Source organism: Carassius auratus, chromosome 29, assembly GCF_003368295.1.
Source record: "Carassius auratus strain Wakin chromosome 29, ASM336829v1, whole genome shotgun sequence".
Classification (NCBI taxonomy): domain Eukaryota; kingdom Metazoa; phylum Chordata; class Actinopteri; order Cypriniformes; family Cyprinidae; genus Carassius; species Carassius auratus.
This window is the reverse complement of record NC_039271.1, coordinates 8,195,418-8,216,635: the sequence shown is the minus strand read 5'-3', so window position 1 is coordinate 8,216,635 and position 21,218 is coordinate 8,195,418. Positions and strand designations below refer to the sequence as shown.

Genomic DNA, 21,218 nt, shown 5'->3' with positions numbered 1-21,218 from the left:
CGGATGCACTGAATGGCTGCTGAAAGGGAGGAGCTTCACACAAACTCAGAGTCCTGTTACTGAACGCCGGAGATTTTGGGAGTGAAGGAGCAGCTCGAGTCATTTTCTCTTTGCAGGTTTCTTCGCACATCTAAAGGACGCATACCTCGGTGAGTTTTACCGTCACTGCCAGGTGTTTGGATGCGAGTTTAGGCTACTTTACGCGTTTTTTACACACTCTTCCTCCTTGCTTGATTAAACATTAACCATTTTGCGTCAGTCTCACTGAAGTCTTTGTTGAAAAGCGTGGCTTAAATTGCATGCATTTTTAGTATGTTGAATATTATATATTAGTTTGCACTTTCAGAAAGTTCTAGCTCTAAATCTGTCATTCAGTTTAGGGATACAAACAAAACGCCCTATTTTTGTACTGATGCATGTTCATTGATATTTGACAGTTTGAGATTAATAATCTCTTAATCTTATTTCTTGGCCCCTTTATTTTCACATCCACAATTTTGCATACTTTATCTTTATCTTATTTACGAATCAGCCTGGATTTGTTTTACAAGCCAGTAACTCTAGAAAAAGTAGAAAACTGTCTACAAAGGCTTTTTGATACTCTGTTGACCTTATTGAATTGGTTTTAAGTATGCTTTGCAAATAGTAAAACCTCTCATAGGTTTAAATGATGTATTAAACCTTTTATTGCATTGATCTCTTTTAGGGATCTTAATATTGCATCTTTTTGAGGGATTCTGTTCTGTTCAGCATCCTGCGGTCTCTATAAACAGGGCACTACTGTCCCATACCTAGGTTAAGGGATGCTGTAACCCATTAAGTTTCTCATTGTTACCGTCCAAAACGGATTTGGCATTTTCTCTGGCTGGCAGCATCTCTACACTCTCGTCTCAAAATATTTGTGAAGTGGAATCACCGGCCATGAACATTTTTATATTGTTTAAATTATATCTGTTGTGGGATTTGGGACATTGCTGAGGAGGTGGGAGGGTTTTCGAGTGGATGCTTTGGGAAATTTCTCTTCTGGGAACCATTGAGTGCTTGTTTAACTAAAGCGATGCTGTTTGCATTTTGGCAGCGAACCCATAAATCCCGTCTGACAAAGAATGCAAGATTTGTACTTATTGCAAAGTATTAAATAAATGTTGTGGCCTCCGATTGATTAACACAACTGCACAGGTCAGGCTTCTGCGGCAGCTGCGTATTCAGCCGATTCAGCTTTCAATGTCTGTGATATAATCTGTCAGATTGTGATTTGGGACCTTGTTTTATTGCTTTGACCTTTAGTTGTACGAGTAAGAGCATGAGGGAAGATCTGAACGCAGATGATGGGAGGGATGTGCTGTCAGAGTAGCAGCCCGGACGGTGGAGCGTGGAGCTCGCAACACTGCAGGCCAATAATGGGCCATGAAACGGGATCTGATAACAGTCTGGTGTTTGGAAAATATGTGGGGACATGTCTCTTACAGAAAACCTGTTAAGAGCCACTCATATAAATCATGTTGAATAAAGTCACAAATGACTTGAGAGAACTAAAATTATTCCCTTGTCATAAACACTATCTACTGCCAAAAGGTGACACCGTAATCCAAGGAGAAGTGTTTTCCTCCGATTAGAAACCCAAAGACATTGGTTGTTCCTCTATGGGAAAAATATGAGATGTAAATGAAATATGGTGTTTCAGTGCACATTAAACTATGTAAATATTTATAATGGTGTACAATAAGGGACCAAACTGTAAATTGTGGGATTATGGGGTCTTTCTTTTCTCTATAGACACGTTTTGACCACTAATGTTGAAGATAAAGTCTTTGTCACTTAAACATTAAGCAACTGTTGTCATAAAATGTCAAAAACATTGTCGTCTTGAATTATGGTGCCAATCTTTTGGCAGTAGATGATTGCAGTGTTTATGACAAGTGTTAGAGAGATTAATTCTCCATGGTTATTTTAATATATTATTACAATTTTTTTCACCTGCTAATGTGCATTAGTAATAGTATGATATTATATAAGTAATTTTATAGTTATTTTTTGACAGAAATTAAGACTTTCAGCTAGACTTTCAAAAAAATATATATAGATATATATTAACCAGCACAACTGTTTCCAACATTGATATATCAGCATAATAGAATGATTTCTGAAGGATCATGTGACACTGAAGACTGGAGTAATGGCTGATGAAAATTCAACTTTGCATCACAGGAATAAATTATATTTTAAATTAAATAAAAATAGAAAACTGTTATTTTAAATTGCAGGGTTCCCACGGGTCCTTGAAATTCTTGAAAGTTTGTAAATCTATACAACATTTTTCAAGGCCCTGGACAGTTTTTGAGAATAAGCATACACTGACACAGGTCCTTGAAAGTGCTTGAATTTGTTTCGTGCAAGAAGCTTTATATGGAAAAAATTCCATATTATTCCCTCTGGTCCACTAATGTGTTATTTCACCAACACTGTGGCCTGTGCATAGTGGCTTGCTTTATTTACATAAGTTACACATTTACGCGTTGAGTTAATTGTTTCTCATGTGAGGTACTTTGTGTTGTACATTGTCATGACATTAGAGTGACCATATTTCCTCTTTTACCCTGACCACTTTTTGGATCAAAAACATTTCTGAAGTGCCCAAAACGTCTGGGATTCGGCTTTTGCTTTCTACAGGCCTCAAAGATTGTGTGACTTTTTGCATTAGATGCTGCAAGGGACAGTTCCCACTGAATTTCTGACCATTATTGCCCGCTCCGGTTATTTTTGTGTCCAGTCCCGCCCGCTCCTGCAAACTTTCTAATATTGCATCATTTTTGTGCATCTGGGGAGCACCTATCGATGCGCAAAGTATTTAAATCTCTTTTAAATAAGCACTCACTGTTCACTTTCACTTCTGTTTAAGCGATCATGCACGCCTTGTGTAAAGTAAGATCAGATATTTGCTAATAAGCTCAGGATCTGTTGAGCAGCAAATCCTCCAGCATGATCTCTCTCTCCTCAACTCATGATCAGTCTGACAAATCTGACTCCTACAGCTCGTCTTGAATGCAGGGTTGCCAAGTCTGCCTTTTTTTTTCTTCCTATGGCTACTTTAAAACTGTTAATGGGTTGATTTTCCCCCATGGGATAAAGGTTTGAAATGTTGCTTAAATTACATTTGACTGAAATGCTTGTATTGAAACATTCTGCCTATGATAAAACTGTGCTACAGTAAATGTTAAGTTTTGTGAAGGAGGGCCACTGGTAGTAAGTTTTTTTTATTTTTTTAATCTGTGTTTATGATCAGTATGCATAACAAATGTAAAAAGTGTATTTTAGGTATGGAAATGACATATTTTCACACTACTTTAACCACCAAACAACCTCGCCCCAGCCCCCCGCCCTGCCCGATGTCTTCTTTTTGAAAAACTAAAATGTGGTCATCCTACATGACGTCCATGCACACCTCAACGTTTACAGACACAGCGTGAAATTAATGTTGAATTGCTTTGCTTGTTAAGATAATGTAAACCCATGAGGTATGAAAAACTTAAGAGCATATTCATATATCTTAAAACTTCTGGTTACATAATCCTAAAAACTCTTTACAATAAAATCCATGCAAAAGTTAATATCAGATACTTTTAGAATACAGTATAGGATGTACTGAATATTTTTCAGTTTTATGCAAAACCAAAAAGCAACAAATAGAATATCAGCTCTCTGCCATGAAAAAAAAATTAAAAAATAAAAACAAAATAAATAAAAACTGTAACAATGTATCTTACAAGATGTACCTTTCATATCACTGCTGGTTATATATGCTCTAGTCTATATAATCGTGTATATGAATAAAAATCTTGATAATAAAACATAATAATGATAACACAGTGTAACCTCGCTCTCACTTGAAATGTGTTCCCACATCAAGTCCTTGAATTTGAGGGTACTGGACCTGGAAGGTCCATGAATTGAAAGTAAATCAAGGTGTGGGAACCCTGAAATTGTAATAATATGTTTCAATATTACTGGGGGTTATTTTCTGTATTTGTAATTTAAAAAAAAAATGCATTCTTGATATGCATAAGAAGCATTAAAAATCTTTTAAACAGCAGCATATATATTTGGAAGCAACTTATAAAATTATTTATAACAAAGTAATACGTTGAATGTTACCTCAGAAATAGGTGCTTAACATATATAATATAATAATAATGAAATAGTAATATAGTATAAATACGACTGGATCACCAGATGTGAGTGGCATCTGAGTGGAAAAACTACATCGCTCCCACAATAATTGATGAAGCGGTCTACATTGGAGACTCCCATCATTAGAGTATAGTTTTCTGTTTGGTGTTACATGGTTTACAGTCTCATACAGCCCTGCCCTATTTGGGCAGTCGGACACTCTAGATTGATGTCCTTCTGCTTCTTATCTGGTTACATTCACAGCCTTGTTTTATCAAGTGAAGAACATTTGCCAAAGCTCTATTTGGATCCCTCAAATGCATCAAAACATGTAATTATATTGAGTTGAGCTGACAATTTAATTTGCGAGTTTGCATTATAGAGGTTCTCATTAAATGTGCAAAACCATTTTCTAGATTTGAAACTCCCATGACTGTACTGAAATCACTTTTGGTTATCCACAAAAAGATTTATGCACATGCGTCATGCATTCTCTTTCTGTTTTTATAGCTCATTTGTTCTTACACTTTGGAAATACAGAGCATCCTCAAAGTCATTACATAAACTAGATCTGAAATAATGATTTTTTTAGATGACTCCTGTGAGGTGTTCAGTTAACTTTTGTTAGGATGATTGACATGCAGCAGAAAACTCGAGAGATGCAGATTTCTAACCCTGCCCCATTCAGATGTTCAGTTATTCCTATGCCGCTATGAATCTGATAGCCTGTAATTTTAAAGCACTGGATCCAGGAACCGCAGTTGTGTAACGCTGCAGCGTTTCTGAGCGTTCTCAGAACTGCTGGATCTGCTGAGCTCCAAACGAACGGTGACGATCGGGAAACGCGGCAAATGGAGTCATTCCTCGGTTGTGAAGTCAGAGCCATCTGAAACTTTAGCTTGTGTTTATTTAGGTCCCCGCAAATATGCCATAAGTGACCCAGATGTTTTGTTAGTAATATAGAAATCAGAAATTCCTTCCGCCTTTTACATTAAGTCAATCTGCAGCAGGATTCCATTTTGTTTTTTTTTTTTGTTTTTTTGCTGTAATTTGACTTTGTGGTCTGTTTGTTGTCCTTTATTGAGACGGCAGGTTTCAGTGGAAAAGTCTAATGGTGCCTGGCCTTGGATTTTGAGGAGATCTTAAGTGCACTAGGCTTGCACTCAGACCGCTTATTTGTCAGGATTTTTCAGGGGTTATGAAGGCTGATGGATGTTTTTGCTTCTCCACTCTTCTGTCATGGAAAGAATTGAATGTGAACTTGAGGGATAATGCTTCAGTTGGGAATAAAGATAACAATGAAATATTGATTAATTGTCAGAATATGGATAATTTTAGAATAAGGGAATGCTTAAAGTTTTAGGGACATAATCGTTATTTTTGCTTGGCTGCAATGCAAAGAAAATAACTGTAGCCCAATCATATAAAGGTGTGATTTTAAAGAACTAATTCAAACAGAAAAATAAAAAATCATTCTGTTTCAAACCTCTTTGACTTACTGATGAAAAATAAAATAAAAAACTTTTTATTTTAGCATGAGGATGAGTTAAATGATGACCAATTTTTCCCATTTTTATATCCTTTTTACATCCCTGTTTTACATGCCGTCCTTCAAAAACCATGTGGCATCAAGTTTTCAAAATGACCATAATGGTAACGTGTAGCCAATCTGAGTTAGTGAGCTGATTCTCATCTGCAAAAACATGCACAGGAAATGTCTCGGCGAGCCCATTTTCCCAGTCCTCTGCCTCAGCCGACCACTAAACAAACAAAACTAATCAAGAGATGTCTAACGCATTCCATCAGAAATCACTCTGTGAGAGGGAAATTGAAAATTTTGGAGACATATTTAGGGTCGGCCATGATGCAGAAGTGAAAGAACGCATGAAAATTGACTTTGACTCTAGCATGAAGTCATGTCGATGTAGCGGCTTAGTTGAGGCCAGTGTTGTGAGCACGGATGCATGCCAACGCTCCCATAAAGGTGTTGAGGGAGAGCCAGCGAGCTTTGATTTGACAAATGCCGATTCTGCTGAGGTAAGGAGCGCTTAAGCGAGCTGCTAGTCAAACTGTCCTGACCTCCTGACCTAAGAAAACAAGCACGCTTCTCTTTGCCAGCTCGCTTTGTTTGCTCTTTCAGCCTTACATGGTCAGATCGTACATGCATCCTTATCAGGAGCCAAGCTGGGTCAAAGAAAAAGCCAATCTTATGAGACGATGTTACTGCTAGCATGATGAAGTTGAGCGGTATCGAGTAACAGATGACCTACACAGGTTGCCAAAGACAAAAGCTGACTGATGATGTTGGAATGATTTATAAAAATAAAAAAAACAGAGCATAACCACCTGAACACCTCAGTGGTACGATTCAATGCTAGTCTTGTTTCCATGTCTGTTAATTCTTTAATAGACCTCAGTCTTTATGTGTGCGTCTGGTAATGGTAGCAGTGATAATTGTTTAAGAGAGCCTTTATGGAGTAAACTCTTTCCTTCTAATCAGAAGCATATTTACGTACTAGTGCACTCGCCTCGGAGGCACGCACAGCCGCATGCACACACGCCTCCTTTTCTTTCCACTTCACATGTCATTGCGTCCTTCTGAGAGAGCCAATTAAAGCTGATTAAAGCCGGAGATCAAAGCCACTGACATGGCTATCACTCAGGATTCCCTCTTCGAATGTATATTTACCTGTGCGTGTTAAATGAAATGCATCCTGACTGCTTTACATAAGCGGAACTGTACATCACTCTGCGGTATTGTGGCCTGGTTTGTATTTGTAAGTTGAGAAGCACTGCCGAATTAGTTAATTTCTTCATTGGCAGACAGCTGGCAGTGAGTCCGATGCAGAAACACGCTCTCGTGGTGAGAGTTTTTAATTGGCAATGCTCTACGCGGAGACAAACTGGCATTCGAGAGACTTACCTCATAAGAAATGTGTTATTAACTATTCCCCATTACAATCGCTCATGCTATTAATAAACATCTCAGGTCTGGGTTTTTTAAAGCAGATTTTATTACCCTTCAGTTGGCATCCTAACTAGCGGAGATGCTTGCCTGCTGTATTTTGCAGGGCTAGTGATTCTAAGTAAGAAGAAAAGGCAGGGATACACGTCCCAATGGTCAATAAATGTATTCAGAATGGACCTTATGTGATTGAGAGGTGCTAATCATAAAAATATACACTGCATCTACATACAGTCATTTGCATTGTTTGTGTAATAGTAGCTCTGCTCCAAATCCTAGTGAGCTGCCTGCATAGACGTCTCTTAAGAGCCTTTAACGCATTAAGATGCTAACAATTTTACTAAATTCAAAGTCAGCGTTGCACTCACCATAATGCATTGTGACTAGTTTTGTGAGCAAATACATTTTCAGTTAATAACATAAATTACTTGCTCTTTTCACAAGTGTTTGTGGGCTATGGATTTTTATGCAGATTTTTTATTATTATAGTATCTTGTTGTAATCTGCTATGTCCCAATTCACATACTATCCATCCTAAATTGTATTTGAAATTAGAATTCGTATGTTCCAAATTGTAGTATGTAGTATACCATAGGTACCCCACAAACTATCGCGCTTTGCCGGAGGATTAAGTTTGAACTACAAACATGAATAAAAAGTGACGAAAAAAAACGACAAACATGGCGGATATGCGCAAACAATGATTAAGTCAAGAGATTAGGGTAAATGGGTTCATATTAATAATGTAAATTATGAATGTAATGTAAATAAATATTAAGTAAATTTAATAAAGAGTATCCAGAAGAAAAATATTTGTCATTGCAACAACATTTTGAACCATGAAAGCCTGTAACTGAATAAAAAAAGAAAAAACGTAATTGTTTTTTGACTTGAAATTTACTTTTTTCTCGCAGTTGTGAGTTTACATCTCACAATTCAGATATTTCTCAGAATTGTGTTATACAAACAATTTTCAATCGTAAGATATACAGTAAACTTTTAATTTTTAAGTCAGAGTTGCGAGATGTAAATTTTAAGAAAAAAATTCTGCGAAAAAAAAAAAAAACAGGATTGTCAGTTTATATATCGCAATTCTGACTTCATCTCCCAGAATTGCGAGTTTATAAGACGCAATACTGCAAAAAAAGTTTGTTTCTCAAAATGCTGACTTTACAACAATTCTGACTTAAACTAAGTTTAAATCTTGCAATTTTGAGGAAAATAAGTCAAAATTGACAGATAAAAAGTTGCAATTACCTTTTTCAGTAGCGGAAACAGGCTTCCATAGTGAACTTTATAAAAGTTCACAGATACGTTCATCCATGAATTCAACTTTTAAATGCATCATGCAAAAACATTAGACAAGTTCTTTACATGAAGGACTCATGACTAGAAGATCATCGTGCTACTTCTTTTTCTTTTCAGTATGGTAGGAAGAATTGTAAATCGCAGAAAGTAGTGCAAATTAAATAAACTGAAATGTGGAGTGTGTGTATCAGGGCATTACTGTGACAAAATGATTAACAGGCCAGTTTATTGGGACAGAATGAACAAAATATTTGTCTTAAAATAACCTTTGTTTTGTGTTTGTGTGAGATCTATTTTTCCACTATAAAGAACCTTTTGCGCAGTGAAAATGTTCCGTGGATGTTAAAGGTTCATCGATGCCAATAAAGAACATTTAATTTTAAAAGTGTAGGAAAATAATATTCAATGAAATGCTCTTTTGGGAATCAAATTTTTTTATTTATTGTCATTGTTATAAAAAGAAAACCTGCAAGATTTCATTCAGTGTCAAAAATCAGTAACATAAAAAATGGTTAGCTTAGCAACATGCTAATATAAAGCTCCGTTGGTCGCTTAAGAGGTTCAGTTTCAGTTAAGATGCTGCCTTAAAAGCTGGTACCTATATAGACAGTCTAAAACAAGGCATGTGTTGGAACAGGGTCACCAACCAAATTGCTAGAAATTAGCATTCAGTGACGCTGAGGCCAAAACAATAGCAGCAGCAAACAAGCCCTTTGTTTATTTCTTACCGGCCTGATGCAAACAAAATAGGGGACGCAAATTGATAGGGAGTCGGCCGTAATTACAGACTCGTTATTGTTAATCACTGACGCACAGAGCATTCAAACATGTCTTTAAAAATGGGTAAAATCAGTTGTGCGTGTCTTTTTGAGTGATGAAATACTTGAGAGGTTTTGATGAATGTGATGGAGGTCTTGAGTGTGTGTGTGTGTGTGTGTGTATGTAAGGCCTCATTAAGGTTTGTTTTAATGAACACAGCCTCAGTAACAAGAACAATGGGCACTTGTTGCGATCACGTCTGACGGTCTGCTGTGTGCGTGTGTGTGTGTGCAGGCTGCAGTGCCACTCAAGTCTCTGACAGGCATCTGAAAGACCACCATGGATAATAACGGGCCTCCATTAGTTCAGGTTAGACTTAATGATCAGGAATTGGGTTGCGGTCGCCCGGGTGCTTCTGAAACGCAATAGCGAGTCATTCGCGATCTGTTTCAACCCAACCAATGTCAGCAGCCTGAATGGATGCTTGTGTGTAGCACAGGTGTGTAAAAGTGAGGAGGGGCCAAAGTGTCTTGGAGTGGCTCGAGCGGCGCTTGGGTTCGTGGATTAATCTTATTTCCAGTTCGGCTATTAGCTCAACCTGGGAGCCTGAAACCACCCCATAGCTCCAATATTCAATTATTTACAATTTCATGCCTGCCTGAGATTGGTGTTTTTCTTGTAAATGTAAAGATTATGCAGCAGGAGTCCTTTATGTTGAACTCTGAGGTAATGATTTATGCAGGTTTTTTTCCCTTAAAAGGCTTTGTACGCTGTTGTGGAGTGGAAGGGTACATTGGGTTGAGCTGCATGAAGAAGTGCTTGCACTCAAACATTTCTAGTCTTAACTGCTGTAATATTTCACTCGACTAAAATAGAGGAATTTATCATAAAGCTCACAAAATCGTCCAAAGCCAAGTAAATAGAAGTGACTGCGTGTTTGCTTGAGAGAGAGAAAGAAAGAAAAAGAGAGGTTTGTCTTGGAACTGCCAGTTGCAGCCACAGTTTTTCCTGAACTAACTGCTCAGCCCTGTGGCACTAAACATAGCCACGGTGAATTCAGCAGACATTGTCCTATACACAGAGACGTGGCCGGTATGAGTGATGCTCAGTGTGCGTGTGTGATATACCTGCGTCTCTTAAGTCTCTGTGGGGGCCACACAGTGCTCAGCCCCTGACAACGCTGGCCTGAAGCCATGCTAATAATAACAGCCAGCAGAAATATGCACAGAAGAGGGGAGATCTGGTAGCGTAGAGAGGAGAGGGGCACGGGAAAGGGTTCTGCACTCACAGGAATGTGTCATCGAAGGAGTCTCAAAGTAGTCTGCCATAACATGCATATTTTAGTACTCATGATATATATTATCTATCATATATAAAGTTATTTAAATATATATGTGTGTGTGTGTGTGTGTGATTGCACTTTATACAATACAGTTTGTGTCTAATCAGCTTTACAGTGGGAAACAGAAAAAGAATGTGTCAATAATGTAATAATGAAGACAATAAATATTGCAATATTTCAACACATATATATAAAATGTTATTCACACACACACCCCCATGCACGCACGCACACACACACACACACCCACATATGTCTTTTTAAAATAAGGTAATTAATAAATAATATTTATTTCGAATTGTGTATGTGTGTGTGTGTGTGTGTGTGCGTGTATATATATATTATTATTATTATCATAATCATCACATATAATAGCTTGGTTGCCATTATTGAAAAATAATTATAAAGAAAAAATTCTAATAATAAAATACAAATTATATTAAATATTATTATTTATATGTATAGTATATGATATACTGATGGCAGTGATTCAAGCACGTTATCTCTGTCAGAGAGCTTTTAGTAATTACTCCCTCCCCAAATCTTGATGTACACTGACAAACACACTTAGGACCATTTTTTTAAACGTCAGAGCTTGTGTTCTGCGTGTTTGCTCACAAAATACGGTTCCCTCTCTCTAACCCCCGAATGATGCACCCTTGAGTAATGCCTGCCAGGGAGGTCATCCAGCCCGTCTTATAATCTTATTTCTGCTATCTCTCCTGAGGAATGCAACGCCCTTCATTTTTCAGAAATTTCTTGTCAATTAATACTCTTAAAATCTTGTGCACTGAAGAAAAGCACATTCCATTGTCTGAGTTCTGGGCTATAAAACAGCCACATTGAGCAAGATTAATTCTGATGGAATGGAAAACTGGATGGGAGAATGTCACTAGCCGTGCCGATAACGCCCCGGGGAGTCAATGTTTTCGCACCGAGACTTACGAGGGCATAAACAAATAACATAACAGAAGCTGTTTCTGATGACGGAGGACAAGGGGAACATGTTGCACACACGCATTGAGTGTAAACGTCATGCTTTTGGCTTGCACTGCTACCTCGTAAGCACAATGTGAAGATATTTCTCCCGAATTCCTATTGAACAAAGCCTTAAATCACTCATATTTTTTTTGGTTTAGTTTTTTTGCCTTTCTTGTGCGCAGGGTTTGAAAGACACATTTTACGAGACACATCAGGAACTTCTTAGCTCTATGAGAAATACATTTTTATGTTCCATTTAAATGTTCCAGCTGTAATATATATACAATATATACAGGAGAGTTTGGTTATGTTAATTGTGAGAGAAAAAGTGAGCAGCTAAATGCAGCCTCGTCCTAAATGAGGCCCTCATGTTAGGTCAGATGTAGTATGTAATTGATATTTAGCAAAGCCTGATGTTTCGAATACCTCAGTTTGGTGTTCAGTAGATTGCCTATATGCAGAAACAAGCTTTAAAGGATAATTACACCCAAAAATGTAATTATGTGCTACTCTATGGAAATTAAAGCTAATTGGATCCGTAAAAAGAAAAGCACATTTAAAACCACAAAAGTAGTCTGAAGGGCTTGTGTGCTATAAGTCTTCTGAAGCCATACTACCGTGATGAATAGAGCAAAACTTCAATTCTCCTCTCAAATAAAAATGAATGCATTGGGATTAAAGACAAAAAAGGGGTTTTCAAGCATCAAAACAATAAGTTTAATACAGTTTTTGTTTTTCATACATTAAAATGTTTTTCATAAATTAAATTTTTTTCAAAGTACAGGTCAGCATAATTTTGTTTTATTTTTACATAAATATGTGTTACGCTGAATGACAAAGGAACATAATTTCACCTATATATATATATATAATTATATCTTCTGTGGAGGGCAAAATTATAAAAGAATAACAAATACAATTTTGGGTTGATTCATGCAACAAAGTTATCATACAACTTCAGAAGACTTGCAATGCACAAAAGTATGGACTACTTTTATTTTAACATTTTTATTTTATTACATTTTTTTGCATGACAGACCCAGTCCCATTCACTTACACAGAAAAGAGCAGCCAGTTTCTTCAGAAATTCTCCTTTTGTGTTCCAGGGCAGAAAGCCATAAGGGTTTTTAATTATATGGGGATGAGATCATTTTTCTTGCAACAATTTTTCAGTTGTCAACATATGATGTAATGTACACTCACTTTTATAGAATGGTATCTTACATGACATCACACTGAGCTCATCAGATCCAAACCTGGATGAATGAATGCTTAGACACTTAAGCGCTGGCAGGCGTCTTCTCGTGTGCTTTCGTGATCTAAGCAGGTCATAAAAAACATTACGTGTCATGATAAGGATGCTAAATGCGTTTTGCTTAATTTCTTTTGCATCACATGCAAGCGTATACTGTGAAGCACTCATCAAAAGCTTGATGTGATATGTTCTGCTTCAAGGCGTTTTCTGTCACGGCCATCTCCATGGCTGGTTATTTGAACATGAATCCACTCTTTTTTTCCACTCTGGTCTCTCACAGTTATGTAAGAAGAGACCGCTCAAAGCTAAAACCACTCAATCTTGGATAAAATAGCTGGGAGGGAAAAGTTTTTTTTTTCTTTTGTGCCACTTTTTGTTTCTTCAGCAAGCTGAGAATAGTGTAGGAGAGGGATTGTATGTGGTTTGGGACAGCTAGTATGCTAGGTATGTTTGGTTGTTTCTGTGATTAAATTTGTGCGATGCTACTCAGACGTCACATAGTGCTATCATTCGCTCTGCGGAGTGCAGATAGAAGTCCCTTCACTCTCTCTCTGTGGTCAGTGTGTTTGAATACGAGGCTCTATCTGTCTACACAGCATGTGAAACCCTTGGGTTTTTCTTTTTTTGTGCATGTTGCTTACGGGAAAGAGAGCTTTTTTCCTACCATATTTGGTCATGTGGAGCCAAGCCAATAGGCAGCAGAAGTTTGATGCCGTACAAGCATCTCAATTTGGCCTTTTCCCTCTTGCTCTTTTTTTTTTTTTTTAGGACCTTTCATGCCAGCTGATAGTGGTGCGATGTTTGGACATGCATGAGAGGACCATTTAAAATCAGCATTTTTTCAAACGCATAGCATGAAAGCATCTCTGCACCTGAAATGCATTTGCAGAAGCGCAACTGCTGTTGTGCAGAAATACATGGCCCTAGGTTTAATGAGTTAATACCTCTTTTTCAGAGGTATTAACTCATTAAACCTAGGGCCATTTATTTCCATTCGAAAATGGAAGAAAAAACTTTTTCCCGACATCCTAAAACCATGTGCCTGCGTTTCTGTTGTTCAGCTCTGTGCTGGAAAAAGAAAGGGAACATTTGAGACGAATTATTTTTAATGTGGCAAACTAATTCATTTTACAAATGTAAATATGCATGTATATATAATAAATGAATTATAAATAATGCATAATTTTACATCTGTTAATCTACATATATAATAATAATTATACATTAATAATAAATAAAACACTAGGTATTTATATGTCCAGATCCGATCGCGTGGTTTCAGACTCGATCGGAATCGGACGTTACATCCCGATCAGGACTCAGATATATATATATTCTCATTATTTTTGAAAACCTCTTTAGTTATGCAGTGGCACGGAGTTAGACCCTTTTGACTCCACACAGAAACAGCAACGCGTGCGGCATGACATCACTTTGTTTTCAAGAGCTGGTGTGAATAAATATAGATTCAAAATCAAAGAGACATGATTGTCTGCGCATGACCTGATATTTCATTCGGACCCAGAATACAGCGAGATGAACATCACAGAGCGCTAAACTCTCATGCAGTGTGTGTTTCATTCGTACTAGAAGCATGAGCGCGTTCTCGCACTGATAGTCATATCAGGAAATTCCTAATATGGACAAAAGCGTCCAGCTATCGCTGTGGTGCTCACAGGAAAACAGAAACTTATGCAAACACGAAGACATTAATATACTATCACGACAATAAATTGTTTTTTAAGTCTTCTCCAGCAGGTGAGAGTAAGCAAGTCTCTTCTGTTCACCAAGCCTGCATTTATTCGATCCAAAGTACAGCAAAAAAATATTTATATTAAAATATTTTCACTAGCCTATTTAAAATAGCTGTTTAATATTTGAATATATTTCAAAATTTAATTTATTGAACATCCTGGATCTGTTTTTTCGCTCTTCTTTATTCTTTTTTTTTATGTATTATAGAAGTATCGGATCGGGACTCGGTATCGGCAGATACTCAAAATCAAATGACTCAGGCTCGGACTCGATGGCAAAAAAACTGATCGGGACATACAATATTAAGTAGAAGTAAGAAATTATTTTAAACAAGATGGATTAAAAAAATATAGACTAAATATTATATATTAATAAGGGAATTTTAAATGTTATTTATAGAAGCAAGAAATTATTTTAAACAATATGGATTCTAAAAAGCACTGTATAAATAATGATATATTATATTATTATTATTATACCCAGCTTGTGTATTTTCCACCAATTAAGTTAGATCATACATCAGACTATGTCTTTTGCTTATTACAGCTATTGACATTTACTCCGTATCCTAGAGCCTGTAATTGCATGGCATTGTGGGTAATTGAGCAGTTTAAGACATATTTGGTGTTTGAGCAGGTTACTGTAGGCAAACTGAGAGTGATTCACAGGACATGCAGACGTGTCGGGGAATGCGATCCATTGTCTGGGAATGCAAGAATCTCCTTTTCCAACCTCAAGTGGAAATTCAATGACTGAGGCCTATTTTTGCCCTTGCTTGAATTTTTGATCCCCTTCTTCCCATTTTAAAAACCTTAGGTATATTGTACAGTCAGTGAGTCATTATCTCTGATGTGGTGATCGGGTTCCTGACACAAAACCAAGGTGCCTTGCATCACCCTGAAAGGGTTTATTTTGTGATACTGACTCGCTGATATATCCTGACATTTATCTTGCTTACAATATTTTATTTAATGCAAAGCAATTTACTTTTCATTCAAGGTAAATATGTATTTTTGAACAAGATCATGCATTCCCGGGAAATCGAATCTAGGGCATTGTCAATGTTTGAGTGCAGTGGACATGCATGTATGCATCATTATACGTGTCAGTGTCATGAGATTCATCATGACCAACAAATTCAGTGTCCAAACCTCGGTTAGGTAGGTAGTGTACCAACCATTTCTCTTCTCTCTCCTCTTTTTCCAGTGACAGCCATGAAAAGCAGTTGCTGCTATTCCTGCAAAAATCTCTACTGGATTTATAGCGGCACATCTTGCTCTTTCTCTGTCTCCCTTGCATACTCTCTCATTTTCCTCTTTAAGGTCCTAGAGTCATAAATGTGCTAATGCATTGGAGAGTCCAAATCAAGCTTTCGTTACTTCAATAAGCCATCAAATAATACATCAATTAAGAAATCTAAGCAGCATTTGTGACTAATACAGCAAACTTTCCATTAGGATTACTATTGGTATTGTTGGCATTTTAGGGCTAGAGTCCATGTTTATGATTAAGGTAAAGATTTTGAGAAATATATGTTTGTAGTTGAATTCTCATACTTAAAATCACTGTATAGGTAGTTTTACGAGAAATTAACAGTTTTATCGGAATGCAAATTTTACAGTGGCTTGAAGTGGGATTGATGTTTTATAAATACATTTTTAGTTTACAGCGCGTTTAAGTTTGTTTTACTCAACCCAAATTGTCTAAAAATCGGCTAATGCAAAAATATGTTGTTTGCTTAACACTAGCTAGGACTAAGCATATATTTATTGGCCATTTTGTATTCTGACTAAGTTTTGTGGTTAAATGTTGTTTGGAAATGCTGCTGAATGTATATATAAAAATTATATGTACTTTAAAGACCCCCTCAACCTGACTTCTTTTATCTAGCTTTAATTAGAGAGGCCGTACCTCGCAAATCCCCCATAAATCGCACACTCTGTCTAATCTGGATTTGATTTATAAATAAATGCACCATTAGGCCTGTACTTCAGAGAAAGTTCCTCTATGAACTCTCAAAATTTCAAGGCTAACACGCATTCATGTCAAATATTAAAGAAAATGCTAAATGAAATCCAATATAATAGTCAAAAATAAGCTTGATGACAGAGACTCCAAACCATTTTTTCCCCCTTTAAAATCTTAAGCACAGCATGTTGTCTGACCTTCAGCACATAAACATGGGGACTGTTGGCCCATCACATAGTGTTGTTATGTTGTACATGAAGCAGACCTGGTGCTGGACTCCTGCCGTTACTGTCCTGAGATCTGTGGTCGTGTGCCGCCCAATCAATCAGCTGGCTTTATGGGACAACTCCGGCTGGCCTCCAGTCACTTTTATTGGTGCTCTCAATTTCCTGCACTTCTCACCGAGCACACAGTCCCATAATTCAGCAGTGGCTCTGTATGTTTGTCATCACGGATGCAGACAGACAGACAGAGGTGCACTGACTGCAGTATGGATGTGTCCGTGTGGATTTCATTGATCTGGCTCAGGTTCCAGATCTCTTAATTTCTTTATGTTTTAGAGTGAACACGGAGGATAGAAAGTGAATTAGATTCTCTGTCCTCTTGTCTGTCTTGGTTTGTTCCTGTCCGCTTGAATTTTTCTAAGGATGTGTATTTGGGTGATTTTTAAGAGCATTAGGAATATTGAGGAATAAATTCAACTTAAACTCCCTCAGTTTACCACAGACAGCAGGGTTTATGTGAGTTTCCATATTATAGTTACGTTTTTTTGTTACACAAATTAAAAAGAAATGGAAATCTGTTAGACGACGTATTTTTTAACTGGTAATGCTACTCATTCTTTTTAGACATACAGACCATATTGACACATTTTGTGTTCCCTTTGATATATTCCTTACATTTTCTTTATTTGGCATTGAAAATGTCTTTCAAAAGTCTTAAATTGAATCTTCTAGGACTTTCACGATCATCTTGACATGTCCAGACTTTACAGACCTAATGATACATTACCGTATTTTCCGGACTATAAGTCGCACTTTTTTCATAGTTTGGCTGGTCCTGCGACTTATAGTCAGGTGCGACTTATTCATCAAAATTAATTTGACATGAACAGAGAGAAATGAACCAATAGAAAACATTACCGTCTCCAGCCGCCAGAGGGCGCTCTATACTGCTCAGTGCTCCTGTAGTCTACCTCTGAGCAGCATAGAGCGCCCTCTCGCGGCTGTAGACGGTAATGTTTTCTATTGGTTCTTGGTTCTAAATAAATGCGACTTATAGTCCGGTGCTACTTGTATATGTTTTTTTCCTCATCGTGACATATTTTTGGACTAATTAGACTTATTCTCAGGTGCGACTTATAGTCAGAAAAATACGGTAATTGGTATATATACACATCAAATGATCAATCAAGACTAATGTAATTCACAGTATTCACTATTCAAATGATGTGCTTATATACTATATGTGTTAAAAATCGGCTAAACATTTCTGGAAACAAAGTCGGTTCTAAAAATCACTTTAGTATGTAGCATTTCTTTTAGTATCGAACTAAAGATTTGGATTTCCATTGAAATTGTTGAGCAGCTGTCAGTGAATCCAGATGGACAGGCCGACTGCACATATCTGGCATACCTGCAGCGTCTTTAATGAGATGCATGTCTGAGGCTCTGATAGGCTGCTGACGCTGCAGATTTCTGGGATGCCATTCTGCACCTGGCTACAGTTGCACAACCTCAAAAACCTTGCCCGCTTTTTATCAAACCTGAGAACATTTCTGATGATTTATTCTGCCTTGACTTCGTATTTTGCTAGAAATGTTGATGCAATGCAAATGTCGAGTCTTAATGCCTGCTACAGTACATTATTCCACAGAAATAAGAAGAAAAAAAAGTTTTCTTTGCAAAGGAATCCAAAAATCCAGAACCTAATTTTCTCACACATTTCACTTGGAAATACGTAACATTACAGAACGGGCTGTGAAAGCCATGTTGACGTTGAAATCCATTTGGAATTGTCCCATTTGTTTGTTTACCTTGGCTGCACTGTATAAACATCTTCCCATTATGAACTAATAGTGCAGTCAGTGTAAGTGCACATCATCACATTTTGATGGTTACACATAGATTTACTTTACTTCTTCCTGTAGGGAAAAGGCCATTTTATGTGATACTTAATATCACGTTGTTTCATGGTGAAATATACACCACATTACAGTAAAATGCTTTTTAATGCAACATGTCTGCACGGCTCATCCATTTGTTAAAATCTTGGCCAGAGAAGACGCTCTGAATCGTCCTCCTACGCCAGACTCCTGCTGCGGCCGCGGAGAGTGTGTTAGCATAAACTCTGATAGCGAAGCCATTCTATGTTAATGGACCTTTATTGACAGACATGCAAATAAGGGGGATGGTTTATGTTGGCAATGCTCCACTCTCTTCTTGAGCCGTAAATGTAGTTTCTCTCAAGTTGTCCAGAGTGGCTGAGGTCCAAAAGACGGTGGGTGGTAGATCCAAACATTTAGTTATTTAATCCTTTTGTCAGAAGGGGTTGTGGATCACATCAGCTTTGGCTCTGGTTATGAAGAACGCTCTTTAACTCAACATTTATCTCGGCGAACTACGAGCATCTCGCTAGTGGTAGATTGTTCAGTCTAAGTGTGTTGACATTAATGAGTTTGTAATTATTTTCTGTTTGTACAAGGAATTGCCTGTGGTTACGTTTCAGACTGTGAAAACTGCTACGTTATGTGTAACATTAATGATTCATGAGCACAAAATATTATACAATTTAAAAAATGTATTTATTTATCAGCGACATCACCACTAATGATTATATTTATTTCATTTTATATAAATATATAATTTTTAATGAGAATTCAAGTGCAATTATGCGCTTTAGCAAAAATAGTTGTTGGTGTGATCGCCTCATACATTTTCATTTGTACTTTATTTTAGTTTAGTATTATAATAGCATTTATTACATTAATGATACATCAGCACAAATTATTTTACATTTATTTTTATCTATAACCTCACTCCTTTCACAATCCAGTCAATTATGGATAAATACGCAATATGCAATAAATTCTCTTTTGTCTTATTGGATATGCAGTTTTATTCAGGAAAACAGAAGTCAAATGGGTGTTACCATCTTAAATGTTACCATCTTATATTGAACAAAGAGCCAATTGAACAAAATCCCATGTAAACTAGACTAAGGACAATTTTCCATCTGTCATCGTTTTTAGTTTTCTTGATCAGCTGCTCCTATTTCCCTACAGGGTTTAAAGAGAGCCAAAATCTGAATCGTTTGCGTGGTTTGGCACAGGCATCCGTTTGTACATTCACGACCTAGAGAACATCACAGACGGAGGCTCTGAGACTGCATTCCCATGGGTCATTGCAGTGATGAGCTTTGATGAAGGGTTAAGCACTACTTACGAGGAACATAGTAATTTAGCAGGTAAATGTGTTATTACAGCCATTACAGCGCGTGCTCTCTAGACAGGAGGCGTCTCCCTGCTCGCTGGAGAAGCCAGACCCCCGTTATGAAACATTCAAGAGGGTAAAAGTGCTACGACATGAATCTAGGCACACGGGTGGTCCAAAAGAGGAAGAGACGAATGCATTTCTATATTCTTTCTCAGAACACACAGCCTTATTGTCAGTTATCACTTTTCAACACAACCTGAATTTCAATCCTAAATTTAGCGTGGTCAGCATGTGTAGTCATCGCTGCGAGAGCATGATTCAATTTGAGTTGATCGTACACAGTTGTGACAGTTATATTGAGCTGAGTCAGTGCTGTTTGCTCAAGGGCTCAGATATGAAGGGCAGCCATGCTCCTGCAAACAGAAGATCCAGCTAAAGATAGACCACATTCCTGCGGTTTGTGAATGCGGGCGCAGCGCTTCTGCCTGATAAGGAAGATCGGCGCGATCTCTCGCTTGCTGTTTCTTGTTCACATTCCTTGTTTCCCCTCTCCCGCTGTTGTTTTTGTTTTGTCCATTTCTCTCTCTCTCTCTCTCTCTCTCTCTCTCTCTCTCTCTCTCTCTCTCTGTCTTCATCCTTGTCAGAGTTATGTGAATATGGAGGAGGGGTTTAGGAGAACTGTTTCCTGTTCTCTTGTGTCTGAGAGCCTCTTTCCCTCTCCATTCTTGCACATTTTGTGTGTGTATATTTGTATGTCCATCAGTGTTAGGAAACCAAGAAAAAGTGAAGTGTTTTTTTGTTTTTTCACTTTTTCAGTAGCAGGACAGTAGCTAAGCTGTGTGTTGGTTTTCCAGCAATTGCTTTTTCCCACAAGAAGAATGTTAAATTGTTGGTTTTGAGCTGAAGCAATGATCAAACATTTTGTCATTCATGTAGTGTTTTTGCTGGTTCATTCATGTAAATGAAGTGATATACGTGTTTGTGTTTGTAATGTTTTTGCATTTAATGTAAATTTATCCATTCTAGTTTGATGTCACCATAATATATCTGATTTATTTATTTACTTAATTTTAATTAATAAATAAATAAAGGTTATTTTAAGAACTTTATTTGAAGGGTTATATTAAGAATTTTTCAATGAAAGTTTCTTCGGTGAACCAAAAATGGTTCTTCTATGGGGAAAGAAAAATGGTTCTTCTGTGGCATTGCTGTGAAAACCATACAATTATATTCAAACTAACCAGCAACAGCTCCATGATCACAAAAGAGAGGGAGGGAACTAGC

The 21,218-nt window shown here is 37.3% G+C and overlaps 1 protein-coding gene across 5 annotated transcripts in view; it reads left to right on the top strand.

Annotated features, from left to right (window-relative positions):
- LOC113047977 (non-muscle caldesmon-like) overlaps positions 1–21,218 on the top strand; it is a 48,465-nt gene continuing 27,247 nt past the window's right edge. For all 5 annotated transcript variants that reach the window (XR_003276381.1, XR_003276380.1, XM_026209451.1 and 2 more), the window contains exon 1: positions 1–149. The gene's annotated coding sequence lies outside the window, so the exon portion shown is untranslated. The remainder of the gene's footprint in view (positions 150–21,218) is intronic.